General features: G+C 34.6%; 1 protein-coding gene across 3 annotated transcripts in view; it reads right to left on the reverse strand.

Moving 5' to 3' along the window:
• PTPRK (protein tyrosine phosphatase receptor type K) overlaps positions 1-19,666 on the reverse strand; it is a 503,601-nt gene that overhangs the window by 202,008 nt on the left and 281,927 nt on the right. The window lies entirely within an intron of this gene.

Here is a 19,666-nt window from a genome sequence, read left to right on the forward strand (position 1 = left end):
CCTAGTTTCAAAACTGTATACATAGTAATTACTGGGTAAAGTTAAATATGTTATCTAACTTCTCTGCGCTACAATTTCTTCATTTGTAAATCATGACTTGAAGAATTTATAAAGATTCCACATTTCTAAATGTATCAACAAGCCCTATCCGTGAGGCTTGCTTTGCCTTGTTTTGCTTTGTTTTGTTTCTGCCACAGGGCATGTACATTCTAAAACTGGAAATGAATATTCAACACTAGTGTTATGTGTATATAAACAAATGAGTGTGATGTAATCAGTCTCTTGTCCTGAGGAAGGGCAGCAATTCACTCTGATCAGTTTTGCACCTCACTTGCTATAGTCAGGCAAGAAAAGGGGGGGGGTACAGTTCAATAATCAAAGCAATAACTCAAATTTGGAAACGTGGCAATGTTGAGAGATGATTAAAAGCATATACATTGATTAACAGCATGATTATAAGAAATGAAACCAAGCATTAATGAGACTAATATACCCCTACATATTAAATTTTTTATGTTGGAGGTAAAAAGTAGCCTTATATTAGCATATGTATTATGTTTTTAGGCCCTTGAGAACAAGGAGGTTTATTTATAAAATCTCTATTCATTTCAATAAATTATGCATGAATTTTAATCAGTTCACAAATGAATAATTGTTTTGCAGCAATATTAATATTCTTCATAACTTAATACACTACCAGACCTAGAGGTGTCGTATGAATAAATTCCAAACATACGATAGGTCTTAACTGAAGCATGCAATCCCCAAAATATAAGATAAACTTTGCCCATGTTACCAATTAACTTTCAACTAATGACTTACGTTCATTACTCCAGAAACGAACCTATTATAAAACCCCAATTATATATTCAAATTGCTATATTTGTTTTTATACTTCAAATAATTTTTAAGTGTCTTGAAATCCAGTAAATCATAATGAAAGTATATTCTCATCCACTTATTCCTATTATAATGCTATTTTACAAACATGTCACTTATTAAAATTGAATAAAATACAAAATCAAAAATAGAAGCCACATATCCAGAAAAAGTAAGTAACAAAGTGAATGTCAAGGCAAATAACACTTCTACATTCATCTTTTCAAACAGATGAACAAAATACCTTTCAATCCTATCTCTTTCCTAGTTGCTTATTTGTCAATGAGGCCTTGACATAAAGGATCCTAAGATTACCCTTCCACTATAGAAGCAGGCAGTGATACTGCATTCATCTTCTATGGCTGCTGTAATAAATTACCACAAACTTGGTGGCTTAAAACAACAGAAATACTCTCACAGCTCTAAAAGCCAGAAATTTGAAATCAGTATCACTTGGTCAAAATCAAGGTGTCAGATAGCCATACTTCTTTTAAACAGCATAGGAAAACATCACTTCCTTACACTTTCTAACAACTAGTGGCTGCTGGTATTTCTTGTCTTGCAGCCATATCCCTCCAATCCCTGTCGTATTGCTCACATTGCTTTCTCTTCTCCCGTCTGGAGTCAAATGTCCCCCTGCCATCCACTTATAGGGACACTTGTGATTGTACCTGGGGCCCCCATGGATAATCCAAGATACTCTCACCATTTCAGTATCTTTAACTTAATCACATCTGCAAACATCACTTTTGCACAGAAGGTAACATTCACAGGTTCCAGAGATTAGAACATGATATATTTGGGGCACATTTTTCAGCCTACCACAAACATGGATCGTGATTCTCATCCTTCTTCCTAAGAGATATCTCAGCTCCACTTTTTCTCAAGTTCATAGGAAGCTTATGAGCAGAAAACACTTCACCTTTACAAAAGTTTCAGAGCTAGGTCCCAGCAGTAGAAATCACAGAGGAGCCAGTAATATATCTACATGATCTTTTTTTTTTATTTGTTGTAAAAGGAAATGATAGAAACGATGAAAATTATTACATAAAATGGCTACAGGAATAGATGCTCCCTTACCATATCCAAATTCCTACAAAATTCAACATTAGTATGTTTGCCATGGAGATAGGATTACTTTTCTTATTTGCTACCATTTGTTTACTTAAATGAAAGAATCACTTCAAAGTCAATTTTATTCTATTTCTGTATCAATCCCCTCACTGAATTTTGATCCAGTTCTGGTTCCTGTTAAATGAGAAATTTACTAATTTTGTTCCCTATCACCTACTAGATGCTCAAGTAAAGGTAAATGGACGTGAGAGAGGCTGAGGGGAGGAAGAATGACATCATTGTATCACATGGGTCAGTCATTTATCAGCTACCCCATAATAATTTTTAAATGATTTTAAATTCTGGCTCAACACAATAATTTAATGGTACTTGAGTGTTTCAAGAAACTTAACATCACTGATGAATAAAAAAATGGCCTTTGTTCCCATAAGAAATGGAAAGCAGGTCATAATAATTATAAGTATTTTTTGACATTTAGTACCATATCTGTGACAACATAATTTGTTTCATTTTCCTTAGTTGTTAAAACATGAAGTGTACATTTGAAAATTTTTAGATTTAACAAGGTTTCTCTTGTACCCCCAAGTTTATAAACCGTAACCCAGATATATTTCTGAGAAGAGTAATGTTCTCAGGATTTTTACACTGTGATTTTTCTGAGACTTCATATTTTTAGGCCTAACAAGTTCCTTAGGCAGCCAAATACCTCATCATTCTTGCTCATATCAGATGTAGTCAGCAAATTCTAAAAATTTTCTTTCATATAAATTATTATGCATTGATAGAATTTACATAATGTTTAATTATTATATTAAAGCCTTTTTTAAATTCTTCAATGCAATTGATAGATACCTTTTTCAAATCATATCACTCAGGTGGCTCATAAGCTGTCCCTGGTCAAATAAAGTTAATGCTAAGACATCACAAAGTTTGGGTATCGTCCAATCTGAGACCCCTGTGCCAGCAGCTACACTAAGTGACAGACAATCAAAAAGAGCCGCTATCATCTATCTCCCTAGAAATTAGACGGGTGTTAGCAAACAGTTATGATGAGTATGGACAGAGTGTACACTGTGCCCCACAGTCTTATATTCACATGCAAATCACTTCTAAGAATCACGAAATAAGCACACATGATTTTACAGTGGTAGGTAGGTAGAAAACTTTAAAGTGAAAAAAAAATTCCAATTGCATAACAAAGTGCTCATTTAATGAAAAATTATCCATGTCTGTTTATACCATGTTTTTTCAATCACTATTAATTCTTTCCAGCTAAACAGTTTCTTCATTCTCTTCCAGTGGCTCCCCACTGAAAGTAGTAGTTCAAAAGTCAGGCAAAGAAAGACCAATACTGCATGATCTCACTTAGATGTGGAATCTAAAAAAGATGAACTCACAGAAGCAAAGAGTGGAATGGTGGTCATGAGGGGCTGGGAGAGTAGTAAGGAGAAATGAAGAGATGTTGTACAAAATTTCAATTAGACAGGATGAGTGGGTTTTGGACATCTCTTGTGCAGCATAGTGACTACAGTTAATAATAACGCACTGTATACTTGAAATTTCTAAGTGAATAGACATTCAATGTTCTCACCACAAGAAAAAATAAGTATGAAATGTGAAGGATATATTAATTAGCCTGCTTTAATAATTCCAAAATGTATATACATATCAAAATATCACATTGTGCGACTTAAATATATGCAATTATTTGTCAATTATAATTTAATAAAGCTGAAGAAAAAGAGAATTCTCCAATCTAAAACACCAATAGGCTCCTCTAGAGAAATACCACAAAAATGTAGAAAATAATTTCAACGATGTTGAAAATAATAAAGTCACCACTTATGCTTACGTAAAATTATATCACTTATATTTTCATTTCTCGAAAGAGCAATAGAGTGGAATTTTGAAGAAGAGATGCAAGCCCTGTATGAGTGATTATTTATTCACACTGAATTGACTATGGCTAAGACGATATAGGTAAATGGGCATTTGAGTAGATGGCCTCCTCATAAGCAAGTGACCTGGTAACAATGCTATTGGAAATCAGAAATACAGATGTGTTTATAAATCAAAGTAATCTTCCTTCTGGGAATTTATTATAACGATTTATTTTAAATCTTTGTTTAGCAGAGCAAAACTTGAAAATATTCAACAAAAGGAAATAGTGACACAAATCATGGCATATCTACTCAAAAGAATTTCATGCAAGCCTTAAGAATGCAAGTTATGAAGATTATTAGTTTTCACTTTAAAAAGTAAAAAGCATATCCCTAGGGCAAAAAAGTTGGCAGCCATTAACACCAAAAGAAAACATTCCAAAGAATGAATAGCACTGATTGGGGAACTGTAGGACCATGAGTGAGTTTTACTTTTTCTTTTATCTCTGTTGGCCAATAAAATTTGCAGTATGTCCATAAAACCTTTCCAGAATTTCTCACAGTCCCTGACAAAGTTCAACACTACTGTTACAGGATGAGTGACTGGCTCAACAATGTCTTATAGAAAGAAAGCTACTCACACTACTGTAAGAAAAAATTATTTCCACAAATTCTACCCATTCCATATAAGAAAATGTATACCACAACTTCAGTGTGCAAATCAACATTTGGGTATGACCCAAGGGTAAAACTGTGTATTTAGTTTTAGGTGCTAGAATTAAGTCCCCAAAAAGTGAGATTTAATACCTTTTACTTTGAACCCTGTAGCAAGCCAATTGCTCTGACATTGATACACAGCTCCTACAAATTGTTACTATTTAATTAAAGGAGTTAGTTGACTGGAACAAAAGAATGCTTTCTAAGCAATTGCTTAGTGACCAAGTGGCATCAAATGATTTATCCAGGTTGTAAAAAGAAGGCATAGCTACAAACCTAGCAATAATTCTTTTTTGTCTTTTAGTCAAATCAGATCAATTAAAATGTTTTTAAAAAGTATTTTCCATGTGAGGAAAACACTCTCATTTATATATTTTAAAAGTAATTTGAATATATAATATCAGGAATGATATAAAAATGTATCATTGTACTAACATCAGCATATATATATACATACATATATCAAAAATTTAATTCAAGGTAGAAGAAAATTCTGATACTAAGCATGCCACTCTTCATATTAAACAACTATTTTGTCTCTCAAATCCCCGTGTGATATGAATTCATTTTTAAACTGCAAGATCTGTAGAATTACAGTATTTAATCTATGACATGGCTCTTTCCTGCTACCTAAAGTGCTGAAATAAGAAGAATCATTTCTGCAATGAAACTGCAAATTTTGCATACTGAATTTTATATCCTATGTATTACTATGGCATTTTATTCACCTTGATTTGAAAACGCTGGTGTAATAACTTTATTACCTGCTTGAAATAAAAAGGCCCAACAGCAGCACACAGTTTTAGACCTGTCAGCAGAAACTAAAACAAGGTTAGGTGCATAGTTAGTGTAGATAGAAAAGGCGAAGGGATTTTAAAAAGTAAAGTTTATTTGCTTTTTAGCCCATATAATCAAATTGTAAGGTAACTACAAATTTGTATCTCGTTTTGTTTGAGAACTACTCTCTTCCTCATTTATATCTATGCAATGAATTGGTTTAAAATTATGAATTACTGGAATAATTTAACAACTTCACAAAAGCCTCTCTCAGTACCACACTCCACATGGCAGCAAACCACAGGTTATGATGAAAATTATGGATTCCTTTGAATGAGTCATAAGCTAATAAATATAGAAGATTTCTCTCATGGTTGTTTAATACCTCATTTCAGCTTTGTCAGAGTTCAACCTGTTCACAGCATTTCAAGGAAAGAACATCCAGTTGATTCCAAGAATAACAATTAAGTCAGTAGTAAAGCTAGGAAAGCCTTCAGCTTTGTTTGGTTCCCTGAAGTCTAGGCCATAAACAGGTAATCACTTCTCCATCTCATCTGTCACCTTTATGAGATAGGAGAATTAAAAAAAAATATATGGTGGTAGAAAGGAGAGAAACTGTGCGTGGCAAGGACAATATATGTCCCAGTAACATGTTTACTATACCTAGATTATACAGCATCAACTATTACTCCATCATAGATTACAGGCAAAAGGATTTGGAGTACAGTAACACCACTCACATTTGTTTTATCTGAATACATATTAAGACACAATGGCTGAACCCAGTAAACAAGGAGATAACAATTAAAAGAAAAAATTCCACTGTAACATTTCTACATTGAGATTATAATCTCTTCCTGTGTATATACATATTACACACACATACATACATGTATATGTAATACATATATATAATCAAGAGAGAAAAAAGTATTATTAAAAATATCCTGAGTCTTCCACAGCTAGAATATAAACACATTTAAAAATTACATGAGCCTAAATGTCAAATTTTAAGGAAATTTAAAACTATGCAATCAGAAGAATTTCCCAATACTTAATTGTGACCAAGCAATCTAAGTTTGCCACCTTGCTCCGTGGGTCTGAACAATCTATTGTGTTGACTCATTGAAATACAGGACATAAGAAGCATATGTTCATTATAAATACATACTCTGTGATCATTCTGAGACAATTCAAAATAATGAATGGGGATTTTATGTATATGAAGCCAGAACAGATGGCCATTTTTTCAATGTAATGACTCAGACCTGCAATGGAATCAGGAGACACTACTTGCTTCCTCCACTCAGTGACCCTGTTTTCCAGGCAGGTAAAAACCAAGACTTTATTTGCCCCAGTTAATCAGAGGAACTATTAGTTGTCTGTTATCTCTACATGCCCCTGGAAGGTACACAGTGGCCATCTTTTGGCTAGGCATTTCCCTCTATGCAATAACTATTTATTTTTCTTTCATCAAAAAGAATTTGTGATGACATAGTAAAACCAACTGAACAAGCCCTCAGTCATATATACAACTCCTCTAAATAACAGTATTGACTTGTCCACTACTAACTCCAGAGAAGTCACAATTTTAAGGCTTTTTTTCAGTTCAAGAAACACACATCTTCAAAGACTTTAAAAATCTTCCTAGCAGAGAAAAGGCGTCATTTGCTTATACAAATCCAACTCAGTTTCATGATGTAAAGATCCCCAATATATATTCATTCCAAAGAAAAAATGACTTAAAATGAGCAATGATAGAACATTTCCTCAATTTTGGAATTAAACAAAACAAAAAACAGTCATGTGTTCTACTGGGTTAAATGTCTTGGATTAAATTAAGAGATAGAGAACTTTTAATGAGAAATGAGTTCAGCAGATAAAACCACTGACTTTAGATAAGCTATGCCTGATGGCAACTACTTAAAAGAGTTAAGTAGATTTGAACAAGGGACAAGAGGAAAGATTCTGTGCACTTCCACTTAAGTCTGTGCATTAAGAAAAGCAGGTTTTATGGGTAACTGGAGAGTACTACAGGCATAATGATGAAAAAAAGGCAACACCATAAAAATAGAGCCATCAATGCGGTCACCAGAACTGTAAGTACTTCTGAATGATTATTGTAACCATCTAGTTCTATTAGCATTCCTTTAGGGGCCAAAACACCTTTGCCCAACAGTCAAAGTACCATCAAAAATAAAATCACCATACCTAAGTTTTATAATCAGATGGAAACTGAAGGTAGACAAGAATAATTATAGACCCATCTGATAAAATAACAAGTTAGTGATATTTCAGAGATGTTTAACCATGTAAATAAATAGTTACCTGTCCAAGGATATCTTACACTAGTGTGATAGCTCGGCCAGTAAAAGACCTTTTATTTTCATTCCCTTCGAACACACCCACTTTCGCACCATAACGGGTATTTGACATTCATATCAAAAAAAGTCTTATCATCTAAAATATAAAATACTAGAAGGCAGTCCTAGTTCTTTGCACAGCAAGGGAAAGTTTCAACAGTAGTAAAATAAAGGGTTTCTGGACTTTAAGTAATGCAATTATACAGCTAAGGGGTTGGGCTCTTCTTTCTCAGCTACTTCTCCTAAGCAAAAGAAAGTTCCCTATTCTACTTTGATGAATATCATGTCTCTTAAAAATAAGAGCCTTTAGTCTGGCTACCAAACCAGACTATTCATATACTTTTTTCTCTAACCTTCAAATTTCCCACCCTTTTCCAACTTCAACCAGTCAACTGAAAATTTGCTAGGGGGAAAAAAAATCCGTAAGTAAAATGTGCTAATATTTTTATGGACACTGAAAACTCTCATTAACAGTAGCTTAATCAGTGGACATAAGATGAATAAAGAATTGAGAAAGAAGGCTACTATTTCAAGTATTATAAAAAAAGAAGTATCATGTTTCTTTGGCAAACATTTGTAAAATGACACACTAATGGAAGTTATAGCTGGGAGATCTCCAATTGTAACTGAAGGGTACCATTTTCCTGCTCCAATGGCATGCAGTGTATTTTTAAATGTATATCTCTATGTCTATGTCCAGGTTTTAAGGGTCTGATATTGGATAAATGTCAACATAGTAACTTTGGAAATTAATCATGAACGTATACCAGATATATTAATATCACTACTATAAAGCATAATGATTTGTTTAACATGTAGAGGCACTAACTTGTGCCTATAGATTTTTAATAATCTTTCAAGTTATTTTCATATATAAATGCAAACCATATTAAATGCATTTATTCATTGTAATTTTATATTTTTCTGTTTATAAAATCACACATCAATCTTGTGGGGAGGAAGAGGTGAATGGTTACACCTGTGCTCTCTAAACCATGGTGCCAGTTAGGAGATATTCAAATTACAGGCAGAATGGCCAGGAATGAAAAAAAAAAAAAGAAACACCAAAATTATACTGGGTAGTTTTTGTGAATATTACAGCATTATAGATAACATATGGAAAATGAAATAAAGGCATAAATAATATAGTCACTGTGACAGTCTGAAAATGTGCCCACAAATCTGACAGCACTCCCATTGAGAGGTTGGGTCCATCTTCTCACCCCTTGAATCTGAGGGACCTCATGCCTGCCTCAACAAGTAGAACACAGAGGAAGTTATGGAAGGAGACTTCTGACGGTAGGTCACAAAAGACCAGATAGTTTTCTCTCTGTCACCGGAAGCTAGAACACTCGTTCTTGGAGACCTCAGGTACCACATACAATTTTCAATTAGCTGGTGGCATTAGCTCAGCTCAGGTGCCACTCTTTAGCATAAGGAAATCTCCACATGATTCTAGCCTCCAAGAGTGTAAATCACCTTCAGCTGACCTGTTTGAGACTTAGCTCAAGACCCAAATACCATGAAACAGAGAAAAACCACCCCCTGCTATGCCTTTCCAAATTTATGGCCCATGGAAGCTGTGAACATTATAAAATAGTTAATTGTCTTATGTCACTAAGTTTAGTGGTGGTTTATTATGCAGCAGTTGATAAATGGAACTCTATTAAGACAGCTGAAGGTAAACATCAAATACAGATGCAAACTCCTTAAAATACACTGCCCCTTTCATGATCTGTCCCCCTGCTTACCCGTCCAACCAACTGGACAATTCCAATCATATGCTCATATTTAACAATTTGTACTTTCCACAGGAAAATCCTCTTTTAAAATCATCCCACTTTTACCTTTTATATGCCACCTGGAATGCCCTTTTGCCAGTTATACACTTAGCAAAATTATTTATCTTCAAATCTCAGTTTATTTATTACTGCCTCTGAAAAACCCTCCTCACCACACCTTCTCCACCTTCAAATAAATGCACCTTGTCTTATAAAAGATTTACCTATATTTTTTTGCCTCTCTCTTCACTTATTGAGCTCCTTGAAGGCAAGGGGATTATATTATTAATATTTGAGTCTGTATCTTCAGTGCTTTGCATATTAGGTAATTAATGTTTGTTGAATGAATGCACTTATAAACAAAGAAGGTAATAAAGATGGAAGGTAGGATAATAAATATTAACTGTTGGTGAGGATATGAAATTTCATGCTGAAAGTTGAAGCATAAACTGATTAAATAACTACAAAAAATATTTTGCTAGTATCTTCTACAGCTCAACATAAGCATACTCTCTGACCTGACAATTCCACTTCCAAGTACATGCTACTCCAAAATGAGCACATGTATCCTCAAAAGTCATATACTAGCATATTCATATACCACTACTGTAAATAGTTCTAGAGGAAATAGAATCAAATCCCATCATCAGTTAACTGGACAAATTGTGGCATAGTCACACAATAGAATATTTTATAACAATGATGTCATATGACAAATAGCTACATACAACAATATGCATAAATTTCATATACTTGAATGTTGAATGAGAGAAGCCAGATAAAAAGAGTATAAACTAAGTAAGATTCCACTTACTTAAGTTGTGTATTATGGTTATAAGCCAGGAACAGTGGTTACCTTGGAGGAGGAAGATATTAACTGGAATGGAGTGAGACGGACTTCTGAGGTGCTGGTAATATTCACCAAGCTATATACTGACCAAGCTATATACATTTAATACACATTTTTCTGTAGAGGGAGGGTTGATATAATTCATCCTAAACTCTTGCCCAGAAATCCCACCAACCACCCCCACCCCATCCTACCCAAGGATCATTAAGTATAAGCAGAATCTCACACTGAGATTTAAAATGCAAAGTAAGCATTTATGGCAAAATCTAATTGCATCAAAATTTCTCTTGAAAATCACTAAACCATTCACAAAGACTGGAGTATATGTTTTTCCTTATGTACTTCATTACAGCAGATATTTTGACTTCTAAAATATGAGAATCCCTGAAATCAAAAGAAACAAGAGGCCAGGCGCGGTGGCTCACGCCTGTAATCCCAGCCCTCTGGGAGGCTGAGGCAGGTGGATCGCTCGAGGTCAGGAGTTCGAGAACAGCCTGAGCGAGACCCCATCTCTACTAAAAATAGAAAGAAATTATCTGGCCAACTAAAAATATATATAGAAAAAAAAAATTAGCCGGGCATGGTGGCACATGCTTGTAGTCCCAGCTACTCGGGAGGCTGAGGCAGTAGGATCACTTAAGCCCAGGATTCTGAGGTTGCTGTGAGCTAGGCTGACGCCACGGCACTCACTCTAGCCTGGGCAACAAAGTGAGACTCTGTCTCAAAAAAAAAAAAAAAAAAAAAAAAAAAAACAAACAAGAGGAATGTCTACCTGCAAAAGTTTGGGCATTCAAATCTTTTTGCCTTTAAGTTGGATCAAGCTCATGTTAGAGGAGTAGTTGAGTTACATACCATGCTTTGTATGTTAAACATATTATGAGGCAATTATACCATATAAAGGCATTAAGTAAACATTTTTTCTGCTATGTAACTATAAGTTTTTGAGATTTATTTAAATTTATCTATATATGATACACTATTTTTACATAGTTCATGTATTTCTCATAGCATCTCCCTTTATGAGAATATAAAATCTTCTTTATTTAACATTATTCTGGAATCATGCCAACTTAGGTCATTTAGTGCCTTGACGTTATTTGAACTCTGATTGCACTGCCATTGTTAGTCCAAGGCAATACTCTGTGAACCCATCTAAAAGCATCTCTCTAAGTTTTTACTCAGGTAGCAAACAGAAATGGAGCCACTCTGCAAGTGAGTCATTTGAAAGAGAGATTTGGCTTATGATTTGACTTTCAATATGAAGAATACTCAGGCTACATCTCTACTTTAAATATAAAAAATAAAGTATAGAAGAAAATTTCCTCCAGAGCATACATGAAAGGTTTCTAACGCTATTTCACCAACCTGAAAATAATAAGTCAATAGAGGGAGTCTGCAGAAAAAGAAAAAAAATAAAGAACAAGCCAGGGAGACTGAAATTTTCATCCGACTTGATCAAAGATGACTAGGCCACAGAAAAACTATGTGTATCCAGGAGGGTGTTTTTAATATTCACACAAAATTAAGGCTAAGTACTGACGGAGTTTCTTTGATTAATGAGCACTGTGACTTTAGAAAGTCTTGACTTTAGGCTATTGAATTCTGGATAATTTATTTTTTCCACAATCAGAGAAGCTCTGAAATCCAAAGTATCTTGTAATGTTATTAAAGACATTTAACATATTTGCAACATCTTCTTAGAGCTACAGAAGCAATTCATAATTGATATAAAATTTAAAAAATGTTGAGAAGAGGGGAAGAAGAATGCAGGAGGAACAGCAGAATCATTTCTTAGCTTTTTATAAACCACATGGGTGACAGCCTCTGCCTTCTAACAAAGGTTTGCTGAAATTTAGGTTGAGTGAGCCTACACATAACATGTCAGTGTGAATGGGTGTGTGCACATGTTTACATTAGTATACCAGAATCTGGAAAAAGGGCATGTGTGGTAGTCATAAGTAATTTTTAAAATATCCTATACTTGATTTATAGAGGCTCATATACCTCCTTGCTAGTCTATTTACAATCAGTGCTGTAGCTAACCTGCTACTTGTCATGGCGAGATTTAGTTAAAAATAGTAGCCAGGCAATGTAAACTAAATGCATTGTTTCTAAAGTGGTAAGGTAATAATCATAGTAACAGAGTAGTTACAATCATTGAAATTTAAGGTTGAAACCTAACAGCTCTGTTTCTTATTCATATTCATTAAATCTTGTTTCAAGCAGCATTTTTCTTAATGCCAAAATATAAATTTAGTTAGTTTTTGTATAGCCTATTGTTACTGTGGCGAGGTGAAAAGAATATGAGCACTGGAGTCAGACTTCGGTTCAAATCTAAGACTAGCCCTTTAGAGCTGGGTGATCTGAGTAACTTTGCCTATCAGGCTCAGGATGCCTTTGGGTAAAAAGGGATATTAAGAGTTCTTATCCTTAAACTAGAAAAATAATGTATGTAAAGCATCTATCACAGCACCTGCACAATGCAAATGTATTATAAATGTCATAAATTATTACAACTCATACTAAACTTTTGTTTTATATTCTGTTGTATAGAACTAACATTAACCAGAAAGAATAAATGGTTGGAGCATGGTCATTTTCCTCTGTTACAACAATCAGTTACTAAAATAAGCTCATCAGTTGGAGCTAAGCTACCTTCACTACCAACAGATACGGAAAATAAAGAAATTTCAAGTGAAAAAAATTCAAGAGGGGAAACAATTCCCTATGGATATACCCTGCTTATTGACATATCTTGTTCAAAAGAAAAGTCACATTTCCAGATAACTTTTAATTGTTAACTGAAATCTTGATAGTTGTTTTTAACTGAAAACAAAGAACATTAACAGTTTTGTTATTTTCTTGGACCCTCATAAAAAGAAGCTATAAGAGAAAAAGGAATTACAGAATGAGGTGTAAAAGAAGAAATGTTATAATTTTAAGACTAGACACTCACATACCTACATATGGAACTATAAGACCTTCAAGATTGTATATCTTAGTCATTTTATTAACAATAAACACAATGAATAACATATGGTGACTGCTCAAAAATGTAATCAAATCATTGAATAAATTAATAATGTTATAATATATAGGTGAATAAGGCAAGAAAATAGAAAATTTAAGTATTTGGGAATACTCTTTTTGAAAAATTATAAAATTTTTTGTGATCACCTCAAGAGTAGTTTCATATAAAATCATAGGCTCAAGATGAAGAAAGGTCACTGATATATTACCAAATGCATTTTTATGAGATAAATTCAATTATAATTGCTGTGACTATTCCAGCCACAATTTAGACATAGAATCCAATTATCCATTTCATTTTCATTTATACCTCATGGGTGAGATCATTTATCATGTTTCATGATAATGATCAGAAGACACATGGAAAGCGATTTCTGGAGGTAACAAATTACCTACCATATTAGCATAGCTTACAAGTTCCTGTCAACAACTACTATGCATAAATATGAGGTAATTAAATTTACAATGTGCAGGAGTGTTTGATATGCTGCTTGCTTCCTTCACAGCTGCCAAAAATCTGGATTGCTAAATGCAGCAAATCCGTTTGGTTGCAAATCAGGAATCATTATGTCCCAGAACTCCAACAGGTAGACGGTATGCTGGGGCTCAAGATGCTGAGACGCATCTTTCATCATCTGGTATTATTACTTCTTGCCACCAAACCATCCATCATTGCTGCTGAGACAGCTTGAAATGATAGTTCTGGACCCTCACATTACTGCTCCTTGAACTCTGTCTCATCCATCTTTTGCATCATTCCTGATTCACAGCTAAGTACCCTCTCCTGGCTGCAAAACCAAGTGTGAACCTTGTAATGCCTTTAACCTACAGTGCCTCTCTAATAGTAATTGATTTCTCTTTAGGATGGAGCCACTGTTCAGAAAAGACTACCCATGGTTGCTGATGCTGAAAGATGATTTTTAGAAGACCTGATTACAGAATTCCAACATTTGTAGGAAAATGCATTCTTATGTGCAAGTTAGGCTTCAGAATTGCATTCATATTTCTATTAGAATATTTATCTTTAAAACTCAGAAACACAAACATAGACACAGACACCGCTGAGTGTACAAGTACATGCACCAAAGGCCTATAAAATATATAAAAATGCAATATTTCAATTGGAAAATTATTAATCAGAGTTTCAAATATGTTTAATGGTAAAATTCAAAACTTTTCGGTACTTAATATGTTGACATTGCAAAAAGTGTTTATTCTTGACACAATGCAAACAAAAGAGAGGGATTTAGAGTTAGATGTGAGAATAGAAGTGAAAAAAATAAGTCCTTCACCCACCCATTTTTTCCCTCCTCAGAGATGCTAAGAGAACCTTCAAAATGATACCAGTAACACAGTGGTTGGTGTACCATAAACTATCCAAGACTAAAGGTTTTAATTCAGCTTCGTCTGAATGCTGTTATAAAAGTTTAATAAATCAAAATGATCAAAATGTTCCCAGTGGCAGATTGAGATTCAGTTTCCAATTCAAATTCTCTTTAATATATGGCTTCTCTGACATTTAGCATTTCTATCGTCCATGTTGAATTCCAAACACCCTGCTTTTCATCATTACTATTCATCAACCAGCCTGGTCATGGTAACTACTTTTTAGCAATCCTGCACAATACACAGAAATGTCAAACCTACTGGCTATTTTAACATAGGAAAATTATGGCAGGTGGGAAATCTTTACCCTTAAGTAAATATTTTCAAACTACCCACTGCAGTGAATGACATTCCTTGAGGATTGAGAAATGCCATCAGCCAAAAGTCCTAGAAAAAAAATCCCCCACTTCTCAACCCTTTAAAACACTGATGTAAGAAAAAGACAGGTCTAAGAGCATTATTATCAGGAGCAATCAAATTTGAAGAGCAGAGAAAGTGGAGAAGTCTTTGGACTGTTTTCTTTATTCATATGAAGTAAAAAGTTTTACAAAGAACAGGAAAAAGATTTTCACTCAGCCTCAAATTCAGTCAGGAATCTACATGAAGCAGCAGGAAAAAAAAAAAAAACTTAATTGAATACATATGTTTTTATCATAGATTTAACAACATGAAAAAATCTAATAGTACTGGCTAAGGGCTCTAAAATGGAACAAAATGCAAAGAATTTCTATGCACTAAGTACTTAATATTTAATTCATCTTGTACTGAATACTTATTTAATACGCTACACTTAGTCTAAGACTTACCAACATGCCTAAAGATTTTAAACCTGCATGTCTCCCCAGAACCCAATCAAAAGTTTACAACAGAAATTATCATCTACGCTCTCAAATTAGTTGTCCTATAAGTCTTATGAATTTCTGTCCACAATACAATATTTCAGCCAGTATCCCAGGCTAAAAATCTAGACGTCTCTTTTGACTTCTCTTCCTGCTGTCATTTCACAATGCTCTTAAACAATAATTCTGCCATAATCTCACACTCTTGACCTGTCCTTTCTACCACACCAAGAACGCTTTACCATCTCAAGCTTTTAGGATTGTAAGAGCTCCCTAAACTTTGTGAAAACTCACCATTCTGCAAATCATCTTCCATCCTGGTTTTATGAGACAGATACTAACACATGACTAACCTACACGAGTAACCTATTCCAATACTGCCAAAGGTTTCCATATCAAGTGACATCATCTGTCTCTCAAATTCCACAGTAAGGCCTCAAAGTAAAATTTCAGGCTCACTGAAAAACACTGTGTTATAGTCAATATTTAATACTAGTCCATAAGAACATGTGTCTTCTCAATATTATTCTCTTTGCTTGGAATGCCTTTATCTATCTTCAACTATCCAAACGCTACCCATCCGTCAAGGGCCAGATGAAACCTCTCCTCCTCCTCAGCACATTTCTTAACCATGCCAGGCAGTGATGAGGCTGGCCTCCCTGCTCTACACATTAAATCCATGCCATTCACATGGTACTTTATAACTCACACTGTATTTGTTTCTTTGACAACAAATATTTGATTATATCTGCTGGACTTTGGTCATGGTGCTTGCTACAGAGATCCTATCATGAATAAGCAAAAGAAAACAGTCCCTAAATTCATCAATCTAGTGGAGGCAGATATTAGGAATGCAGTTATATTTTTGAAGGCTTGCAAAGGTGCACAGCAAGCAAAAAAGCCAAGGCCCGAAGGTAGCAGAGATCACGGTGCATTTAAGCAAGTGAAAGAAAGCCAGTGGTGCCAGAGATTGGGGAGCAAAGGAGGGACTCATGAAGGACTGAAGGATGTGAGCACAGCTAGAGCAGGCAGGACCCTGCAGCTGTGTTGAGACATGTGGAATTTATACCGCGTGAACAGGAAGCCACCAGAGCCAGGGAGCAAGTATTCTGACTCACTCTGTGTCACATGGTTACTGGCTGCTGTGTGAAGACTGACTTGGAGGAGACAAGCGCTCATGGAGGGAGACCACAAAGGATCTTTTCATAGAAGTGCAGGAAAGAGAAGACGGTGATATGTACAAAGTGGTGGCAGTGATGGCAAAGAAAAGTGCTAGGTACTCAGAGTCTGCAACAAAATACTGATAAATGAAGGAAGCAATTAACACATACATAACATACAAATTTCATACAGATTTCTATTTGTTGTAGTTCTAGCAATACAACAACCTTTGAGACCACTGTCTTCTGCACATAGTTAATAACAGTTGGCATTTTACTGAGATCTTTTTTTTTTCTTTTTTATACTGAGATCTTTTGAAAACTTTGACCTAAATAACTTTGGAGAAAAAATTGTAAAACAAAATCAATGAATTCTCTTCTGTACTAGAAAGTAATTGTCATTTGGCCCAAAGGAAGCCACTGGAGGGGGCGGACTGGCAACATGAGAGTAGCAATGGTACCCTCCCTATGTATATGAAGACTAAAGAAAATGCCGGTGGCAATTATGAAGCTGTAAATAACTATGTGGGTAAAATTTCTTCCTAATAAGGGTATACAGGTAATTATCTATTTGTGGTTTGTTTGTTTTAACACAAGGACAGATTCAGCACCACCACTACTAAATCTAGGGTTCCAAATTGTGCAAAGCAGAAAGACAAAAATATTTTCTTAGTTTAGGGCACAGAAAGCAGAAATTGGACACCAAAATAAAGTTATATTCCTATAACCAGGATAAGTTATATCCTAAAGTTTAAAAGTAACCCTGTTCGCATATCTTGTAAGAGATTAGAATACACCTCCTCGTAAGAGATGAGAATAGACCTGTAGGCCCTACTTTCCCTAAAAACAAACATCAGCACTAAGGTAAAGCTGTACAAAAAGAGGCTGCTGCACATTTATGTGTTGAGAAAAGCTGCCATATATTTTGCCATATTATTCAATCTCTGCCCAGTTTTCAGTCCCCAAATCCTCATTTCTAACACTGAACTGGACCATTTTTTCCTTTTTTCTAAAAAACTAATGACTATGAACTAAAACACAATCCATGTGGAGGACTAACAAAATATGTTTATATGAATTTACTTGTGTTGACTTTATGCTTATTTTTAATTTCTTACTAGACTAAATATTTCCTAAAAAGGACAAAAACATTTATATTAACTCAGATGGAAAAGAAGGTGCTTTCTGAGGTACTACCATAAACTTGGAAGAAGTTGGCTTTGACTGATGTATTCATAATTAATAAGAACGTACTATTCTCTACCTCCTTTGTAAGGCTTCTACCTACAGTTTTATGTTTTCTGTTATGCATGTATTTCCTTGTTTTTACTCTTTGTAACAGGTTCCTGATCATGTATTATTAGTAAGCAAAATGTGTATTAGCTGGCTTTTTAAAAGATGTGAATATTTCAGTGGCAAATAATTTTATCTAAACACAAAACTCACCTGTAAGTTATCTGCTGGTAGGAAACTGCTATTATTGACCTTCTTGAAGACAAAGTGGAGGGGAGAATGGGAAAGACTCAGGAACGGAAATTAATGAAGTAATGCCCCACCACAACACTTATAGTACACCATCTTCACTCATTATACCACTAAACACCATGAATTATCTCTGCCCTCACTGATTGATTTCAATCTGTCTGCTCTCGGGCTTCTGTTCAATTAACGTTCTATAAGACTCTCACAGTATGACATTATTTACCAGATTAGTGCTTAATACAGGATTTTGATGGAATAGCTATTTTGTAGGCTCTTTTTCATTTGTTAGGAAATCTTTTTTATTCTTATAGAATTAAAAATGTGACCAAAATCTAAGTCAAAAGTCTGTGCCAAGATAGTCAGAAATTCTGCATCTTCCTAAGGAATGAATTAAATTATAAATTGCTTGAGGGTTGGGACTACATCTGCTATTTCTTTGGTGTTTGTTCATGCCTATTACCATGGTAAGTACTCAATAACGTCTGCTAGCTGATTTTCCAATGAAGTTGCAAAGAAACCCAGAGAGACTGAAAACTCTTAGTTCAAATTGACATTGTTGCTTTCTTTTTCGTTTGGGGTAAGGGAAAGAAAACTGGTGAACAGGGAGTGGAATATAAATTACAAAGACACTGTTAGTCCATGAAGTAGATATAAGTCCCACGGCAGAAGTTGGCCCAAATTACATTTATCACAAACTTCAAGAGAAGAGAATTGAAACTCAAAAGGAGATTATAGACCTACTATCAGCACTCTGAAATCAAATTCCCCTGAGTTCTACAAAAACAATTATTTGCCAGGTAGATGATTCCACGTCCTTCTTGATCCTTTGCAAATTCTTAAGACGAAAGCTCCCACAAAAGCAAACTCCACAAAGATTCACTTCAAAAAGCAGTGCTATGCACGTCAGTCACCTGTGGAAGCAAACTCAGAAATCCCTGGGGAAAGAATTTTCATCACATTTTTATTTTAAAAACAAACTGAGAGAAAACAAAATGAAAATAATCATTTGGGCAAAGGCAACTGCTGCACTCTACCATTCTTGTAGAGTACCAATAAGGAAACTCGGAGGAGAAAAATAATAGAAAACGTATTTGGAATAATGGTGTGCAGAAGTGGATCAGAGTTTCCATAGTAATATTGAATCCCAGTTAATATTAATATCAAATTGAAGAGGCATCTTTCCCTACTACTTTTAAATAAACATAGGCACAATCATTATTTATTAATGCTTTTTGGCTTTGAAAAAGTATTCCTAAACTGATTATACGAACAATTCAAATCAGTATCCATTTTCTGGTTGCACCACAATATACTATCTGAAGTAAGAACACCTAGTACTCTTTTGCTCATTTAGAATTTAAATAGGTACCAGACATCTTAAACAATGAACCACCTGAATTACAAGTAGGTGCTATGAATGAGAGGAGACTCCAAATGTTTCTTTTATC

Source organism: Lemur catta, chromosome 2, assembly GCF_020740605.2.
Source record: "Lemur catta isolate mLemCat1 chromosome 2, mLemCat1.pri, whole genome shotgun sequence".
NCBI lineage: Eukaryota > Metazoa > Chordata > Mammalia > Primates > Lemuridae > Lemur > Lemur catta.